This window comes from Rhinoraja longicauda, chromosome 3 (genome assembly GCF_053455715.1).
Source record: "Rhinoraja longicauda isolate Sanriku21f chromosome 3, sRhiLon1.1, whole genome shotgun sequence".
Classification (NCBI taxonomy): domain Eukaryota; kingdom Metazoa; phylum Chordata; class Chondrichthyes; order Rajiformes; family Arhynchobatidae; genus Rhinoraja; species Rhinoraja longicauda.
Window position 1 is genome coordinate 93,688,610 of NC_135955.1, and position 20,203 is coordinate 93,708,812.

At 49.9% G+C, this 20,203-nt stretch overlaps 1 protein-coding gene across 3 annotated transcripts in view; it reads left to right on the plus strand.

Annotated features, from left to right (window-relative positions):
- The window catches only part of LOC144592184 (teneurin-3-like), a 2,027,615-nt gene that overhangs the window by 1,642,884 nt on the left and 364,528 nt on the right, over positions 1–20,203 (plus strand). The window lies entirely within an intron of this gene.

Consider the following 20,203-nt stretch of genomic DNA (forward strand, 5'->3'; position numbering starts at 1 on the left):
GAATGAATTTCAAAGCCAATCTGCAAGCGTTGAAATCCATCTTCGGAGAAATATTAACTCCGCTCTAATTTCTCGAGTGGCTCACTGATGCTTCATTCAATATAAATTGCAGATGCTTCAAGCAGTTAAAAAAAAAAATCCCACTAATTGTACAACTCCATTCTGGTTTATATATAGTGCCATGTCTTTTACCAAAACACCCGACAGGGAAAATCATCTAAAGAAGGGTCCCAATCCCACAGATGCTGCCTGACCCGCTGAGTTACTCCAGCACTCTGTGTCTTTTGTAAGCCAGCACCTGCAGTTCCTTGTGTTTCCAAAATACCAAAGACAGACACAGAGTGCTGGAGTAACTCAGCGGGTCAGGCAGCATCTCTGGAGAACATGGATAGGTGACGTTTCAGGTCGAGACCCTTCCTCAGGCTCAGGGGGAGAGGGAGACAGAGATATGGAAGAGTAAGGTGTGTAAACGGGAAATCTAAGGGGATAAAGTTCAAAGAAAATGTAGAATGGGTCATTACCAAATACCACGCAGGTTTTATGGAGTAATAGAGTCAGACAGCCCTTCCATGCTGACCAAGATGCCCCATCTACTCTTGTTCTATTTGCCCACGTTTGGCCCATATCCCTCGAAAGGTATCATATCCATGAATCTGTCCTAGGGTCTTTTAAAAGCAGTTTTAGTCCCTGCCTCTACTACCTCCTCCGGCAGCTCGTTCCATACACCCACCACCCTCTGTGTGGAAAAAGTCTCCCCTATTAAATTTTTCCCCATAAACCTATATCCTCTAATTCTTGATTCCCCTCCTCTGGGTAACAGACTCTGTGCATCTACCCGATCTATTCCTCTCATGATTTTGTACACCTCTATAAGATCTCCCCTCATCCTCCTGCGCTCCATGGAATAGAGACCCAGCCTGCTCAACCTCTCCCTGTAGCTCACACCCTCTAGTCCTGGCAACATCCTCGTAAAGCTTCTCTTCGGTATCATTGTTTAACCCTGTGGATGCCAAAACTAACGAGGGCTTTTCAATTGACACAGGGATTTTAACCCTGAAATTCTTCCAACCAGAATATATCATCTCACACGTTTACACAAGCAAATCACGACGAGCATTTTAGACAATAGACAATAGGTGCAGGAGGAGGCCATTCGACCCTTCGAGCCAGCACCACCATTCAATGTGATCATGGCTGATCATTCTCAATCAGTACCCCGTTCCTGCCTTCTCCCCATACCCCCTGACTCCGCTATCCTTAAGAGCTCTATCCAGCTCTCTCTTGAATGCATTCAAGAGAATTGGCCTCCACTGCTCTCTGAGGCAGAGAATTCCACAGATTCACAACTCTCTGACTGAAAAAGTTTTTCCTCATCTCCGTTCTAAATGGCCTACCCCTTATTCTTAAACTGTGGCCCCTTATTCTGGACTCCCCCAACATTGGGAACATGTTTCCTGCCTCTAACGTGTCCAACCCCTTAATAATCTTATACGTTTCGATAAGATCTCCTCTCATCCTTCTAATTCCAGTGTATACAAGCCTAGTCGCTCCAGTCATTCAACATACGACAGTCCCGCCATTCCGGGAATTAACCCAGTAAACCTACGCTGCACGCCCTCAATAGCAAGAATATTTTATACAGCAGCCTACCGGGTCCGCGCCGACCAGCGATCCCCACACACTAACACTATCCTACACACACGCTAGCGACAATTTACAATTTTACTGAAGCCAATTGACCTACCAACCTGCTCGTTGTTGGAGTGTGGGAGGAACCCGGAGAAAACCCACGCAGATCACGGGGAAAACGTGCAAACTCCGTACAGACGGCGCCCGCGGTCGGGATGGAACCCGGGTCTCCGGCGCTGTGAGGCAGCAACTCTACCGCTGCGCCACCGTTCAGAAGTTCACAAGTGACAGGAGCAGAATTAGGCCATTCGGCCCGTCGAGTCTACTCTGCCATTCAATCGTGGCTGATCTGTCTCTCCCCCCTAACCCCATTCTCCTGCCTTCTCCCCACAACCCCTGACACCCGCACTAATCAAGCCGTTCCGCCCGTTTTAATTTTGATCTTGTACGCTGCACCACAGTGATTCAGCAGCCCGCTTCACTGACAGACGAGTTTAAGTTGCGTTGGGAGATGTAACGTGAAGTCAAAAATGACTGCTTACAGATGAATCAATGAATGCACGATTTTACACAGGATCGTTTCAAAGCCAAGCACTTGAGAAAGAATAGTTCTGTAATGGGTATCCAGAGCAGAGCAGGGCGGGGCGGTCACGGTGGCGCAGCGGTAGAGTTGCCGCCTCACAGCGCCGGAGACCCGGGTTCCATCCCGACTACGGGCGCCGTCTGTACGGAGTTTGTACGTTCTCCCCGTGACCTGCGTGGGTTTTCTCCGAGATCTTCAGTTTCCTCCCACACTCCAAAGACGTGCAGGTTTGTAGGTTAATCGGCTTGGTGCAAGTGTAAAAATTGTCCCTAGTGGGTGTAGGATAGTGTTAGTGTGCGGGGATCGCTGGGCGGCGTGGACCCGGTGAGCCGAAGGGCCTGTTTCCACGCTGTATCTCTAAGCTAGTCCCGCGTGACACGAGTCCCCTGCGTTCCAAGTTAAATGGCCCCCCCTGTAACGTGCCCTTGTGTGGAGCGAGTGGATGAGAATGTGGGGTAACATAGCACTAGTGTGACCTGGTGATCGCTCATCCAAAGGACCTGTTTCTACGCTGAATCTGTCAGTCAATTAATTTCGGCTACGTAATCATAACATCATAAGTGATAGGAGCAGATTTAGGCCATTCGGCCCATCAGGTCTACTCCACCATTCGATCACGGCTGATCTATCTCTCCCTCCCAACCCCATTCTCCTGCCTTCTCCCACAACCCCTGACACCCGCACTGATCAAGAATCTGCCTTAGAAATACCCACTGACTTGGCCTCCACAGCCGTCTGTGGCAATGAATTCCACAGATTCACCACCCTCTGACTAAAGAAATTCCTCCTCATCTCCTTCCTAAAGGAACGTCCTTTAATTCTGAGGCTGTGCCCTCTGGTCAATAGACAATAGGTGCAGGAGGAGGCCATTCGGCCCTTTGTGCCAGCACCGCCATTCAATGTGATCATGGTTGATCATCCACAATCAGTACCCCGTTCCTGCCTTCTCCCCATACCCCCTGACTCCGCTATCCTTAAGAGCTCTATCCAGCTCTCTCTTGAATGCATTCAGAGAATTGGCCTCCACTGCCTTCTGAGGCAGAGAATTCCACAGATTCACAACTCTCTGACTGAAAAAGTTTTTCCTCATCTCAGTTCTAAATGGCCTACCCCTTATTCTTAAACTGTGGCCCCTTGTTCTGGACTCCCCCAACATTGGGAACATAGTCCTAGACTCTCCCACTAGTGGAAACATCCTCTCCACATCCACTCTATCCAGGCCGCTCACTATTCTGTACGTTTCAATGAGGTCCCCCCTCATCCGTCTAAACTCCAGGCCCAGTGCAGACAAACGCTCAAGTCAAGAAGGAAGCAAGAATGTGTTGTTACTCAAATCACTAATAGAATACGAAGCATTCTGCCCCGAGCGGTTATTGAAATGGTGTTAATCAAAATGCCTGGTAAGGAATTAGATAAAGAGGAAAGGATCTGTGGAATTAGCAGGAAGTAGGATTAGAAAAGATTGTTCCAGCATGAAACAGGCTCTGGCATATTAATGTGTAGGACGGAACTGCAGATGCTGGTTTACAACGAAGACAAGACACAAAGTGCTGGAGTAACTCAGCGGGTCAGGCAGCATCTGTGGAGAACATGGATAGGTGACGTTTCGGGTCGAGACCCTTCTTCAGACTGAGTGTCAGGGGAGAGGGAAATGAGAGATATGGAAGAGTAAGGTTTGAAAACAACAGATCAAAGGGGACGATGTTCAACTAAATGTAGAAAGGATCTAGAGGGCTATCTAACTCTCTTTTAAAATCATCCACAAAAAGGCCAATTCACTGGATGAATTTAAAAGAGAGTTAGATCGAGCTCTAGGGGCTAGCGGAATCAAGGGGTAATGGGGAGAAGGCAGGCACGGGTTACTGATTGTGGACGATCAGCCATGATCACAATGAATGGCGCTGCTGGCTCGAAGGGCCGAATGGCCTCCTCCTGCACCTGTTTTCTATGTTCATTATTAGCTGAGGGGAATATTTAATCAGGAGGACAGTGAAACTCGTTGGAAAACTAGGGTGGGGGAGGGTACGGAGAGAGAGGGAATGCAAGAGGTTTACTTGAAGTTAGAGAAATTAATATTTCTGAAGAAGGGGCTCGACCCGAAATGTCACCCACTCCTTCTCCCCAGAGATGCTGCCTGACCCGCTGAGTTACTCCAGCGCTCTGTGAAACGTCACCTATCCATGTTCTCCACAGATGCTGCCTGACCCGCTGAGTTACTCCAGCGCTCTGTGAAACGTCACCTATCCATGTTCTCCACAGATGCTGCCCGACCCGCTGAGTTACTCCGGCATTTTGTGTCTATCTACAGTTTAAACCAGCATCTGCAGTTCTTTCCGACACACTTAATGTTCATACCGCTGGGGTGTAAGCTGCCCAAGCGAAATATGAGGTGCTGTTCCTCCAATTTGCGCTGGGCCTCACCCTGACAGAGGAGGCTGATGTTACTGATCGTGGGCCTTGTTGTCAGCTACACAAACACTGACCCGACCACTGACTTGGCTACACATAATCATGCACTTCTCAAGAAGCCTCTGGATGCCTTTTAGTTTAGAGATACAGCCCGAAACAGGCCCTTCGGCCCACCGGGTCCGCGCCGACCAGCGATCCACGCACACTAACACTATCCCACACCCACTAAGGACAATTTACAATCTTATACTGAAGCCAATTAACCTACAAACCAGCACGTCTTTGGAGTGTGGGAGGAAACCGATGCACCCGGACAAAACCCACGCAGGTCACGGGGAGAACGTACAAACTCCGTACAGACAGCGCCCGTAGTCGGGATGGAACCCGGGTCTCTGGCGCTGTGAGGCAGCGACTCTACCATGCCGCCCTAGGTCTGTTGTGAAGCAGATATTTGGCAGACGTCTATGCATTTGTCTGGAATCAAATATTTGCTGCTGCTCCACCAGGGCAGTAATGCAGTCCATCAACAGGAACACAGCAGCCCAGTGTGCTCATAAAATCATGAGAGGAATAGATCGGGTAGATGCACAGAGTCTCTTGCCCAGAGGAGGAGAATCGAGGACCAGAGGACACAGGTTCAAGGTGAAGGGAAAAGATTTAATAGGAACCTGAGAGGGGTAACTTTTTCCACGCAGAGGGTGGTGGGTGTATGGAACGAGCTGCCAGTGGAGGTAGTTGAGGCTGGGACTATCCCAACGTTTAAGAAACATTTTGTTACGTGGATAGGACAGGTTTGGAGTGGTCTGGGCCATGGATATGGGTATGGGGTGATTAAGGAAATGCAGAACGGTTCATTGTTAGCTGTTGGAGAAGGTTACCTTTTCAACTATCTTTTATTCTTTTTTATATATCTGTCTACATTACCATCCACAGTATATCTTTTATTTCCCACCTCCCGACTCTCAGCCTGAAGAAGGGTCTCGACACGAAACGTCACCTGTTCCTTCTCTCCAGAGATGTTGCCTGTCCCGCTGAGTTATTCCACCATTAAGGTTGCCAACTGTTCCGTATTAGCCGGGACATCCCATATTTTGGGCTGAATTGGCTTGTCCCGTACGGGACCGCCCTTGTCTCGTATAAGGCCCGGAGGCGCGCTGTAGGCCCGGACGCTGTAGGCCCAGACAGTGTAGGCCCGGAAGCTGTAGGCCCGGACGCTGTAGGCCCGGACGCTGTAGGCCCTGACACTGTAGGCCCGGACAGTGTAGGCCCGGACAGTGCAGTAGGAAAAAAACTGCAGATGCTGGTTAAAATCTTTGTCTGCCTTTCCGGACAGTGTAGGCCCGGGGGCCTCTGTAGGCCCGGACAGTCTAGGTCCGGAGGCCCGGGCGCCGCCTAACGGAGGTTGCATAGCAACCCGCCTCCCGGCCTGGGCGGCCCGCCATTGGTGGAGCGGGAGCACGTGGCCGCTGGCTGGGTGAGGTCATGTGGGGCGCGGGGCGGTGACGTCACCTTGTCCCGTATTTGGGAGTGAGATAGTTGGCAACCCCTATCCACCATTTTATGTCTATCTTCATATTTAACCAGCATCTGCAGTTCGTTCCTGCACAATTTCGTATGTTATGTTTTAATTGCAACACAGAATTGATTTCACGCACTGCTCCAAAACCATTTTTACACAAAATTAGAACGAAGCATAAATACCCAATGATTATCTTTGATTCCTTAAACTGGTTTTCCAAATGAACCATTGAAACAGATACTCGTTTCTGTCGCGTTCAGAGACTGAGATTTGAAAGACACCGTGATCATTCATGTTAAGAGTCTCATTCCTCCAAAATGAAAACAATAATTTCAATAACCATCATTTCAATTCCGGACTGAGCTCTGTAAATTCTCCCCCGCACAGTCTCAGCAGCGTAATTTAAACTTATGATCTGAACAAAGCTTCATAGAATCACGGAGTCGTACAGCACGGAAACAGGCTCTTCGGCCCATCGGGTCCCTGCTGACCAGGGTTGCCAACTGTCCCATATTAGCTGGGACTTCCTGTATTTTGGGCTAAGTTGGTTTGTCCCGTACGGGACCGCCCTTGTCCCTTATTAGGCCTGGGGGGGGCTGTAGGCCCGGACACTGTAGGCCCGGACACTGTAGGCCCGGACACTGTAGGCATGGACACTGTAGGCTCAGACACTGTAGGCCCGGACACTGTAGGCCTGGACACTGTAGGCCTGGACACTGTAGGCATGGACACTGTAGGCCCGGACACTGTAGGCCCGGACACTGTAGGCCCCGGACACTGCTAGCCCGGACATTGTAGGCACGGACACTGCAAGCCCGGACATTTTAGGCCTGGACACTGTAGGCCCGTACACTACAGGTCAGGACAGTGCAGGCCCAGACAGTGTAGGCCCACAGGCCTGGGTGCCGCCTAACGGAGCTTGCGTAGCAACCCGCCGCCCGGCCCGGGTCGGCTGCCATTGGTGGAGCGGGAGCTGGGTGAGGTCACGTGGGGCGCGGGGGCGGTGACATCACCCTCTGTCCCTTCTTTGGGGGTGAGGAAGTTGGCAACCACTAGTGCTGACCAACATGCCCCATATACGCTAGTCCCATTTTCTGGCATTTGGCCCATCTCCTTCCAAATCTTTCCCATCCATGTACCTGTCCGAGAGTCTTTTAAATGGTGCTGTAGTTCCTGACTCAACTACCTCCTCTGGCAGCTCGTTCCATACACCCACCACCATCTGAGTCATAGTGCCATACGGCACAGAAACAGGCCCTACGGCCCATCTTCCCCATGCCAACCAAGATGTCCCAACCACATTAGTCCTACCTGCTCACATTTGGCACATATACCCCTCTAAATCTCCAACATCCACATACCTGTCCGTATCTTTTGTAAATGCTGCTATAGTCCATGCCTCAACTACCTGCTCTGGCAGCTTCTTCCAGAAACCCACCACCCTCTGATTGAAATATTTGCCCCACAAGTTTGTATTAAATCTTGCCTTTAACATACACCGATCAGCCAAAACATTGTGACCTGATGAGCCAAAACATTATGGCCACCTGCCTAATATGCTGTTGGCCCTCCGTGTGCAGCCCCATACGCAGCAGGGTGCGATGCACTGTGTATTGTGACACATTCCTCCCGTGACCACCATTAATGTTTTCTGTGACTTGTGCCACAGTCGACCTTCTGTCGGTTCGGACCAGATGGGACAGCCTTCGTTGCCCTCGCGCATCGATGAGCCTTGGGCGCCCAACACCCTGTCTGTCGCCGGTTTGTGGTTTGTCCCTCCTCGGACCACTGTCGGTCGGTACTCACCACTGCCGACCGGGAGCACCCCACAAGCCTTGCCGTTTCAGAGATGCTCTGACCCAGTCGTCTGGCCATAACAATTTGGCCCTTGTCAAAGTCGCTCAGGTCTTTACTCCTGCCCATTTCTCCTGCATCCAACACGTCAACTTCAAGAGCTGACTGTTCACTTGCTGCCTAATATATCCCACCCCTTGACAGGTGCCATTGTAACAAGATAATCAATGTTATTCACTTCGCCTGTCAGTGGTCGTAATATTTTGGTGTAAGTCCTCTTGTTTTTGATTCCCCTAGCCTGAGATAAGCTGGGGAAAAAGACCTTCTCTATTCACCTCATGTTTTTAATACGCCTCCTAAGCTATCCCCACCAACTCTATTTTGACAGGTACTTAAATAAGCAAAGCATTGGAGTGTGCAGAGCTAATGTAACCAACATGTTTCGTCTACACTAGTCCCACCTGCCTGTGTTTGGCCCATATCCCTCTGGATTTACATATAGGACACAAAAAGCTGCAGATGCTGTTAACAATCGAAGGTAGACACAAAATGATGGAGTATCTCATCGGGTCAGGCAGCATCTCTGGAGAACATGGATAGGTGACGTTTCACAGAGTGCTGGAGCAACTCAGCGGGTCAGGCAGCATCTGTGGAGAGAAGGAATGGGTGACGTTTCGGGTCTGACCCACTGAGTTACTCCAGCATTTTGTGTCTACCTTCCCTCTGGATTCCGTTTAGTTTGGTGATACGGCGTGAAAACAGGCCACTCGGCCCATTCGAGTCCGTGCCGACCATCGCTCCCTGTTACACTAACACACAGTTCACACTCGGGACAGTTTACAATTTTTACCGAAGCCAATTGACCTACAAACCTGGAGTGTGGGAGGAAACCGGAGCACCCGGAGAAAACCCACGCAGGTCACGGGGAGAACGTACAAACTCCGCACAGACAGCGCCCGCAGTCGGGATGGAACCCGGGTCTCTTGCGTGTGAGGCAGCAACTCTACCGCTGCGCCACCGTGCGTCTTTGACATTTCCCACCCCCCCCCCCCCCCCCCCAGGGATGAAGGTTATGACTGTCTACCCTATCTAGGCCTCAACGCGTGATTTCCGTTTTTAGTTTTAAAATAATCTTCGCTTCAATGGCAAGCGTTGGTCACCTCACATGGAGAACGTGCCTGGCAGAGTTATGGAGTTGACAGGGCAGCAAAGGTGAATGTAAGTGGTCACAGGCATTGAGGTTAATATATTTCCTTTCCGATCAGACTCACCACAGTCAGGGCCCGGTCTTCCAGAAACACATTTAATACGAAAAGGTCGGCACGGTGGCGCATGAGAAATCGCACACCTCCAGATTCAGGGACAGTTTCTTCACGGCTGTTATCAGGCAACTGAACCATCCTACCACAACCAGAGAGCAGTGCTGAACTACTATCTACCTCATTGGTGACCCTCGGACTATCCTTATCAGACTTTATTTTGCACTAAACTTGTGTAATCTTGCACGAAGGCTTGTATCCACTGGAATTTAGAAGGATGAGATAAGATCATATCGAAATGTATAAGATTATTAAGGGGTTGGACACCTTAGAGGCAGGAAACATGTTCCCAATGTCGGGAAAGTCCAGAACCAGGGGCTACAGTTTAAGAATAAGGGGTAGGCCATTTAGAACGGAGATGAGGGGAAAAAAATTCAGTCAGAGTTGTAAATCTGTGGAGTTCTCTGCCTCAGAAGGCAGTGGAGACCAATTCTCTGAATGCATTCAAGAGAGAGCTAGATAGAGCTCTTAAGGATAGCGGAGTCAGGGGGTATGGGGAGAAGGCAGGAACGGGGTACTGATTGTGGATGATCAGCCATGATCACATTGAGTGGCGGTGCTGGCTCGAAGGGACGAATGGCCTCCTCCTGCACCTATTGTCTATTGTCTATTGTCTATAAACGTTATTCCCATTATCATGTATCTGTACACTGTGGACGGCTCAATTGTAATGATGTATTGTCTCTCTGCTGACTGGTTAGCTTTTCACTGTACCTCGGTACATGTGACAATAAGCTACACTGCACACGGTAAACTGAAGGCTCGTTCATCGTCCAGACCAGCTGGCTTGTTACATAACCAGTCCCGAGGGAAGCCTGTGCTCAGCTTTCATTCCCTTGGTAAAAAGTCACCGGGGATTCGGGATTCGGCACCAATCCCTCAGCAGGCGTTCATCAGTTCTCGGAGCAGGATCAGGCCATTCGGCCCATCGATCGAGGCTGATCTATCTCTCCCTCTCGACCCCATTCTCCCTGCCTTCTCCCCGTAACCCCTGGCAACCGTCCTGATCACTGAAACATCACCCATTCCTTCTCTCCCGAGATGCTGCATGACCCGCTGAGTTACTCCAGCACTGTGTGTTTCAACCTTCGATTTTAACCAGCATCTGCAGTTTTTTTTCCTACAAAACTAATTCAAGATTTAGTTTAGGAAAGTAAACTGCAGATGCTGGTTTAAATCGAAGGTAGACACAAAACGCTGGAGTAACGCAGTGGGGTCAGGCAGCATCTCGGGAGAGAAGGAATGGGTGACGTTTCAGTCTGAAGAAGGGTCTCGACCCGAAACGTCACCTGTCCATGTTCTCCACAGATGCTGCCCGACCCGCTGAGTTACTCCAGCACTCTGTGAAACGTCACCTATCCATGTTCTCCACAGATGCTGCCTGACCCGCTGAGTTACTCCAGCATTTCGTGTCTGCCCTCAAGATTTAGTTTCAGGAGCGGAAAAAAAATTGTAAGCTGGAGGGCGTAAAGCAGAGAAAATGTCGAGCGACTCTCAGGAATTTAAAAAAGTGCACGCTAATAAAACTTCACATCACGACAGAAAATGGTCGAAAGGAATAGTTTACAGACCCTCAATCGGCAATCTGGAGGTGGTGGAGATTCCCTTTCTGCTTGCATTCATTGCTGCTGGGCTGGCTTTCTGCTTGCAATTATACACATGGAAGTAGTTACAACAAATGGCATTTAGGTAGCACCTGCCAAATCCTCAACCCTTCATGAAGTTGGAATTGGTATCCACCCGGCCTGCTTATCTGCAGTGTCGAAACAAGAGTGGTTCAGATCTAGGGTTGCCAACTTCCTCACTCCCAAATAAGGGACAAAGGGTGACGTCACCGTCCCGTGCCCCACGTGACCTCACCCAGCCAGCAGCCACGTGCTCCCGCCCAACCAATGGCGGCCGTCCGGGCCGGGAGGCGGGTTGATACGCAACCTCTGTTAGGCGTAGCCCGGGCCTCTGGGCCTACACTGTCCGGGCCCACAGCGCCCCCCAGGGCCTACACTGTCCGGGCCTACACTGTCCGGGCTTACAGCGCCCCCCCCTGGGCTTACACTGTCCGGGCCTACACTGTCTGGACCCACAGCGCCCCCTGGGCCTACACTGTCCGGGCCTACACTGTTCGGGCCTACAGTGTCCGGGCCTACAGTGTCCAGGCCTACACTGTCCGGACCTACAGCGCCCCGTGGGCCTACAGTGTCCGGGCCTACAGTGTCCGGGCCCACAGTGCCCCCTGGGCCTAATACAGGACAAACTAATTTAGCCCAAAATACAAGATGTCCCGGCTAATACGGGACGGTTGGCAACCGTATTCAGATCGCAGCAGTAATCTACTTTAGATGAGAGACACAGCTCGGAAACAGGCCCTTCGTTGAGGAGGGTTCTATCATAACGTCGGAGAGATATTTAGACATGTACAATACATGGATAGACACAAAATGCTGAAGTAACTCAGTGGGACAGGCAGCATCTCTGGAGAGAAGGAATGGGTGTCATTTGATGGTGTACATGGCCTACATGGATAAGGCATGGCCTACATGGATAAGGCAGGTATCTCCTTTTCAAATGTAGGTCACCACAGCTACGCTTGGACAGGCCGACCCTGCAAGGTCGCCATGACAACGGGCCTTCATAGTCAGGTCAAGATCCCTGCACTTACAACCCATGCAGGTCACGGGGAGAACGTACAAACTCCGTACAGACAGCACCCGTAGTCGGGATGGAACCCGGGTCTCTGGCGCTGTGAGGCAGCAACTCTACCGCTGCGCCACCGTGCCGCCCAAATTCAGCGCAGCTCACAGATGCAGCGTGGAAACAGCCCACTGATTCCACGCCGACCACTGATCGTCTGTTCACACTAGTCCAATCTTACCAATGAGGTAGATAGTAGTTCAGCACCGCTCTCTGGTTGTGGTAGGACGGTTCAGTTGCCTGATAACAGTCGGGAAGAAACTGCCCCTGAATCTGGAGGTGTGCGTTTTCACACTTCTGTACCTCTTGCCCGTTGGGAGAGGGGAGAAGAGGGAGTGGCCGGGGTGAGACTGGTCCTTGATTATGCTGCTGGCCTTGCCGAGGCAGCGTGAGGTGTAGTTGGAGGCAGTGGAAGGGAAGTTGGTTGTGTGATGGTCTGGGCTGCTGGCCTTGCCGAGGCAGCGTGAGGTGTAGTTGGAGGCAGTGGAAGGGAGGTTGGTTGTGTGATGGTCTGGACTGCTGGCCTTGCCGAGGCAGCGTGAGGTTACAGATATTGATAGAGGAGGGATGGCCTTTTTAAACAGGCTGAATTTTGGTGATAAAGTTGATTTTATTGATTGAACAACCACTCACATACATTAAGAATACTTTATAGTGCAAAGCTTGAAGGGGAAGTGCAGGGAACTTTTTCTTTTGTACACAGAGGGTGGTGGGGGCCTGGAACGTGCTGCCAGGGGTGATGGTGGCGGTAAATACATAGTGGTGTTTAGGAGGCTTTTAGATAGGCACATGGATATGGCTTGGATAGTTAGGGTTGCCAACTTCCTCACTCCCAAATACGGGACAAGATGACATCACCGCCCCGCGCCCCACGTGACCTCACCCAGCCAGCGGCCACGTTCTCCCGCTCCACCAATGGCGGCCACCCGGGCCGGGAGGTGGGTTGTTACGCCCGGGCCTACACTGTCCTTAACCACAGCGGCCCCCGGCCTACAGCGTCTGGGCCTACAGCGTCCAGGCCTACGGCGTCCGGGCCTAATACGGGACAAGGGCGGTCCCGTACGGGACAAACCAATTTAGCCCAAAATACGGGATGTCCCGGCTAATACGGGACAGTTGGCAACCCTAATCCCATGACACTGCCTGATTGTGACAGTCAATGGAGGTTATGGTCCAGCTGCCTGATAACAGCTGGGAGGAACGAGGTACTGAATGAGAATGATCAGCCATGATCATGTTGAATGGCGGTGCTGGCTCGAAGGGCCGAATGGCCTCCTCCTGCACCTATTGTCTATTGTCTATTGTGTTGGAAGGAACTGCAGATGCAAGTTTAAACTATAGACACAAAAAGCTGGAGTAACTCAGCGGGACAGGCAGCATCTCTGGAGAGAAGGAATGGGTGACGTTTCGGGTCGAGACTGAAGCAGGGTCTCAACCCGAAACGTCACCTGTTCCTTTTCTCGTGACCCGCTGAGTTACTCCAGCTTCTTGTACCTATCTTTGGAAAGAACCTGTCCCTTAATTTGGAGGTGTGCTTTTTCACACTTGCCGGATGGGAGAGGGGAGAAGAGGGAATATCCGGGGTGAGACTGGTCCTTGATTATGCTGCTGGCCTTGCCGAGGCAGAGTGAAGAGTAGTCCTGATCTATTATCTACCTCATTGGTGACCCTCGGACTATCCTTGATCAGAATTTGCTGGCTTAACCTTGCACTGAACGTTATTCGCTTATCATGTATCTGTACAGTTGAGGACGTGCAGCGTAGGTTTACTAGGGTAATTCCCGGAATGGCGGGACTGTCATATGTTGAAAGACTGGAGCGACTAGGCTTGTATACACTGGAATTTAGAAGGATGAGAGGAGATCTTATCGAAACGTATAAGATTATTAAGGGGTTGGACACGTTAGAGGCAGGAAACATGTTCCCAATGTTGGGGGAGTCCAGAACCAGGGGCCACAGTTTAAGAATAAGGGGTAGGCCATTTAGAACAGAGATGAGGAAAAACCTTTTCAGTCACAGAGTTGTGAATCTGTGAAATTCTCTGCCTCAGAAGGCAGTGGAGGCCAATTCTCTAAATGCATTCAAGAGAGATATAGTTAGAGCTCTTAAGGATAGCAGAGTCAGGGGGTATGGGGAGAAGGCAGGAACGGGGTACTGATTGAGAATGATCAGCCATGATCACATTGAATGGTGGTGCTGGCTCGAAGGGCCGAAGGGCCGAATGGCCTCATCCTGCATCTATTGTCTATTGTCTATAAAAGGCTCGATTGTAATCGTGTGTTGTCTTTCTGCTGACTGGTTAGCACGCAACAAAAGCTTTTCACTGTACCTCGGTACACGTGACAATGAACTAAAACTGACTGAAGTGTAGATGGAGTCAATGGAAGGGAGATCGCACCGGATGCTGGAGTAACTCAACGGGTCAGGCAGCATTTCTGGTGGAAAAGGATAGGCAACCTTTCGTGTTGAGACCCGTCTTCAAACCGGCATCTGCAACCCACCTCCCGGCCCGGGCGCACGTGGCCGCTGGCTGGGTGAGGTCGCGTGGGGCGGTGACGTCACCCTTTGTCCCGTATTCGGGAGTGAGACAGTTGGCAACCCACTGGATGAGAGAGAGGGGCAACGGGACCCCACCACTGGCCATATCTTCCCATCCCCTCCCCTCCGTAACTCCCTGGTCCACTCGTCCTTTCCTACCCAAACCACCCCATCCCCGGGCACTTTCCCCTGCAACAGCACGAGATGCAACACCTGTCCCTTTACCTCCCCCCTCGACTCCATCCAAGGACCCAAACAGTCTTTCCAGGTGAGACAAAGGTTCACCTGCACCTCCTCCAACCTCATCTATTGCATCCGCTGCTCCAGATGTCAACTTATTTACATCGGCGAAACCAAGCGCTGGCTTGGCGATCGCTTCGCTCAACACCTGCGCTCGGTCTGCGTTGGCCACACTGATCTCCCGGTGGCCGAGCACTTCAACTCCCCCTCCCATTTCCAGTCTGACCTTTCTGTCATGGGCCTCCTCCAGTGCCATAGTGAGGCCCACCGGAAATTGGAGGAACAGCACCTCATATTTCGCCTGGGCAGCTTGCAGCCCAGCAGTATGAAATATCCCTTAAATATACCTGGACTATCTCTGACATCTCCCTCCCGTTTCTGGACCTCACCATCTCCATCACAGGAGAAAAATTAGTGACGGACATTTATTACAAGCCCACCGACTCGCACAGCTATCTGGACTACACTTCTTCCCACCCGGTCCCCTGCAAAAAGTCTATCCCCTACTCCCAATTCCTCCGTCTACGCCGCATCTGTGCCCGGGATGAGGTGTTTCAGACTAGGGCTTCCGAGATGTCCTCGTTTTTCAGAAAACGGGGCTTCCCCTCCTCCATTATAGATGAGGCTCTCACTAGGGTCTCTTCTACATCCCGCAGCTCCGCTCTTGCTCCCCATCCCCCCACTCGCAACAAGGACAGGATCCCCCTCGTTCTCACCTTCCACCCCACCAGCCAGCGGATCCAACATATCATCCACCAACATTTCCGTCACCTACAACAGGACCCCACCACTGGCCATATCTTCCCATCCCCTCCCCTCTCTGCATTCCGCAGAGACCGTTCCCTCCGCAACTCCCTGGTCCACTCGTCCCTTCCTACCCAAACCACCCCAACCCCGGGCACTTTCCCCTGCAACCGCACGAGATGCAACACCTGTACCTTTACCTCCCCCCTCAACTCCGTCCAAGGACCCAAACATTCTTTCCAGGTGAGACAGAGGTTCACCTGCACCTCCTCCAACCTCATCTATTGCATCCGCTGCTCTAGATGTCAACTCATCTATATCGGCGAAACCAAGCGCAGGCTCGGCGATCGCTTCGCTGAACACCTGCGCTCGGTCCGCATTAACGCCACTGATCTCCCGGTGGCCCAGCACTTCAACTCCCCCTCCCATTCCCAGTCTGACCTCTCTGTCATGGGCCTCCTCCAGTGCCATAGTGAGGCCCGCCGGAAATTGGAGGAGCAGCACCTCATATTTCACCTGGGCAGTTTGCGGCCCGGTGGTATGAACGTTGACTTCTCCAACTTCAGATAGCTCCTCTGTCCCTCCCTTCCCCTCCTCCTTCCCAGATCTCCCTCTATCTTCCTGTCTCCACCTATATCCTTCCTTTGTCCCACCCCCGACATCAGTCTGAAGAAGGGTCTCGACCCGAAACGTCACCCATTCCTTCTCTCCCGAGATGCTGCCTGACCTGCTGAGTTACTCCAGCATTTTGTGAATAAATCGATTTGTACCAGCATCTGCAGTTATTTTCTTATAGTATGAACATCGACTTCTCCAACTTTAGATAGTTCCTCTGTCCCTCTCTTCCCCTCCTCCTTCCCAGATCTCCCTCTATCTTCCTGGCTCCACCTATATCCTTCCTTTGTCCAGCCCCCCCCCTGACATCAGTCTGAAGAAGGGTCTCGACCCGAAACGTCACCCATTCCTTCTCTCCTGAGATGCTGCCTGACCTGCTGAGTTACTCCAGCATTTTGTGAATAAATACCTTCGAGAGACAACTCCAGGTTGTTTGGCCGCTGTGAGAAGCCAGCAGGGGGAGCTCAGGTGCAACTTTCACCAACGTGGAAAGACGAGCCACATTTTTGTTCCCCCTCCCCTCCCTCCCTTCCCTCCCACCCTCCCTCCCTCCCTCCCCTCTCTCAGTTGAACAATGCTCCTTTTAATAGCCTGGGCCCCAGCTACACTTGACAAACGCAGACTTGGTTTCCACATTCCCACCTGGAATAAAAGCAGGGTCTGCATTCTCTCAAGCCCCTGGACAGAGTAGGCACCGACAGCCCCCTGGACAGAGTAGGCACCGACCAACAGCCCCTGGACAGAGTAGGCACCGACCAACAGCCCCTGGACAGAGTAGGCACCGACAGCCCCTGGACAGAGTAGGCACCGACCAACAGCCCCTGGACAGAGTAGGCACCGACCAACAGCCCCTGGACAGAGTAGGCACCGACCAACAGCCCCTGGACAGAGTAGGCACCGACAGCCCCTGGACAGAGTAGGCACCGACAGCCCCTGGACAGAGTAGGCACCGACCAACAGCCCCTGGACAGAGTAGGCACCGACCAACAGCCCCTGGACAGAGTAGGCACCGACAGCCCCTGGACAGAGTAGGCACCGACAGCCCCTGGACAGAGTAGGCACTGACCAACAGCCCCTGGACAGAGTAGGCACCGACCAACAGCCCCTGGACAGAGTCGGCACCGACAGCCCCTGGACAGAGTAGGCACCGACAGCCCCTGGACAGAGTAGGCACTGACCAACAGCCCCTGGACAGAGTAGGCACCGACCAACAGCCCCTGGACAGAGTAGGCACCGACAGCCCGATACATGCTTTTATTAAGAGGCTCAGAAAGAAGGAGAACTGCAGGTGCTGGAACCTCGAGCAAAACATAAAGTGCTGGAGGAACACAGCCGGTCAGGCTATATCTGTGGAGAACATGGATAGGTGACGTTTCACAGAGTGCTGGAGTAACTCAGTGGGTCAGGCAGCATCTGTGGAGAGAAGGAATAGGTGATGTTTCGGGTCGAGACCCTTCTTCAGACCTATCTAGATATCTAATCTTGCAGATTACCCAAACTCTCCTGTTTATTGATTTGGAAGCATTAAGCCCGGGCGGCCGCCATTGGTGGAGCGGGACCACGTGGCCGCTGGCTGGGTGAGGTCACGTGGGGCGCGGGACGGTGACTCCCTTATTTGGGAGTGATGAAGTTGGCAACCATAGGCGCAGCTCAACCCAAACCAACCTTAGAAGGGTCTTGACCCGAAAGGTCACCCATTCCTTTTCTCCATAGATGCTGCCTGTCCCGCTGAGTTACTCCAGCTCTGTGTGTCTATCTCCCTTCCATTGACTCCATCTACACCTCACGCTGCCTCGGCAAGGCCAGCAGCATAATCAAGGACCAGTCTCACCCCGGCCACACCCTCTTCTCCCCTCTCCCATCGGGCAAGAGGTACAGAAGTGTGAAAACGCACACCTCCAGATTCAGGGAGAGTTTCTTCCCGGCTGTTATCAGGCAACTGAACCATCCTACCACAACCAGAGAGCAGTGCTGAACTACTATCTACCTCATTGGTGACCCTTGGACTATCCTTGATCAGACTTTGCTGTCTTTACCTTGCACTAAACGTTAATCCCTTATCATGTATCTGTACACTGGCTCGATTGTAATCATGTGCTGTCTTTCCACTGACTTGTTAGCATGCAACACAAGCTTTTCATTGTACCTCGGTAAATGTGACAATAAACTAAACTGAACTTTACTTACTTTGGAATAATATCTTTACAAGTATTTATCTATTAAATTGATAGAAACACAGAATTCATCTTTGGCAATGTGGGTATCTAATCTCATAGATATAAACTACTAAATTCCAAATTTACTCCATTTAGAAGGATATCCTTAAAAATATTTACCTATCAAATTGGTAGATGTACAGAAATTAACTTTGCCAATCTAGGTATCTTATCTCACAGACATATATATATATATATATTATTATTTTTTTTTTAAATTCTAAGTTCACTAAATTTGGAACAATATCTTTAAAAATATTTAATCAAACTGGTAGATGTACAGAGATTAAATTTGCCAATCTAGGTATCTTATCTCACAGACATATATATATATATATATATATATTTTTTTTTAAAATTCTAATTTCACTAAATATTTACGTATCAAGTTGGTAGATGTACAGAGATTAACTTTGCCAATTTAGGTATCTAATCTCACAGATATATATATATATTTTTTAAATTCTAAATTCACTAAATTTGGAACAATATCTTTTTAAATATTTAATCAAACTGGTAGATGTACAGAAATTAACTTTGGCAATCTAGGTATCTTATCTCACAGACATATATATATATATTTTAAATTCTAATTTTACTAAATTTAGAACAATATCTTTAAAAATACTTAATCAAGTTGGTAGATGTACAGAGATTAACTTTGCCAATCTTGGTATCTAATCTCACAGATATATATATTTTTTTTTTAAATTCTAAGTTTACTAAATTTGGAACAATATCTTTAAAAATATTTACTTATCAAGTTGTAGAAGTATAGAGATTAACTTTGGCAATCTAGGCATCTAAACATTATATATTTTTAAAAATTCTAGTTTTACTAAATTTAGAACAATATCTTTAATAATACTTAATCAAATTGGTAGTACAGAAATTAACTTTGCCAATCTTGGTATCTAATCTCACAGATATATATATATATATTTTTTTTTTTTTAATTCTAAGTTCACTAAATTTGGAACAATATCTTTAAAAATATTTACTTATCAAGTTGGTAGATGTACAGAAATTAACTTTGCCAATCTAGGTATCTAATCTCACAGATATACATACTTTCCTGCTAGCTAAATTTGGCAGAATGAAAGGAGTATTTAAAAAAAAAAATGCTTGTTTATCTAATCAAAGAATCTTGCTGGAAATTAATATAGAATACACGGCAGATTGAGAAAAGAAATTGCCATTAATTGGTGTTAAGTGCCCCTGGGTGGAATTGGTCTACATGGCTTCAAGTAGTCAACATTGATCACAGGACAAATTAACTAAACAAACACACACCGACACCGACATAACCAGCCACACACATAAAATGTTGTTGTTTCATTTACCCACGCTATATTAAGTTGAGCAGTTTCAGTGAGAAATCAATACAGTCATTAAAATGCAATAGGGTTTACAGAGAAATGGGAGCTTCTATCATCTCTGAATGGAGTTGTCACAGACTGTATGTCTCTCTGTGATATTCCCTCCCTCCCTCACTCTCCCCCTCTCCCCCCTCTCTATCTCCCCCCTCTCTCTATCTCTCCCCTCCCTCTCTATCTCTCCCCTCTCTCTATCTCCCCCCTCTATCTCCCCCTCTCTCTATCTCTCCCCTCCCTCTCTATCTCTCCCCCCCTAACTCTCCCTTCCATCCCCCCCTCTATCTCTCCCCCACTCTCTACCCCTCCCCTCCCTCCATATCTCTCCCCTCTCTCTATCTATCTCCCCCTCTCCCTATCTCTCCCCTCTCTATCCCTCTATCTCTCCCCCTCTATCTCCCCCTCCCCCTATCTCTCCCCTCTCTCTATCTCTCCCCCCTCTCTCTATCTCTCCCCTCTCTCTCAATCTCCCCCCTCTCTCTATCTCTCCCCTACCCCTCTCTATCTCCCCCCTCTCTCTCTCTCTCTCTATCTCT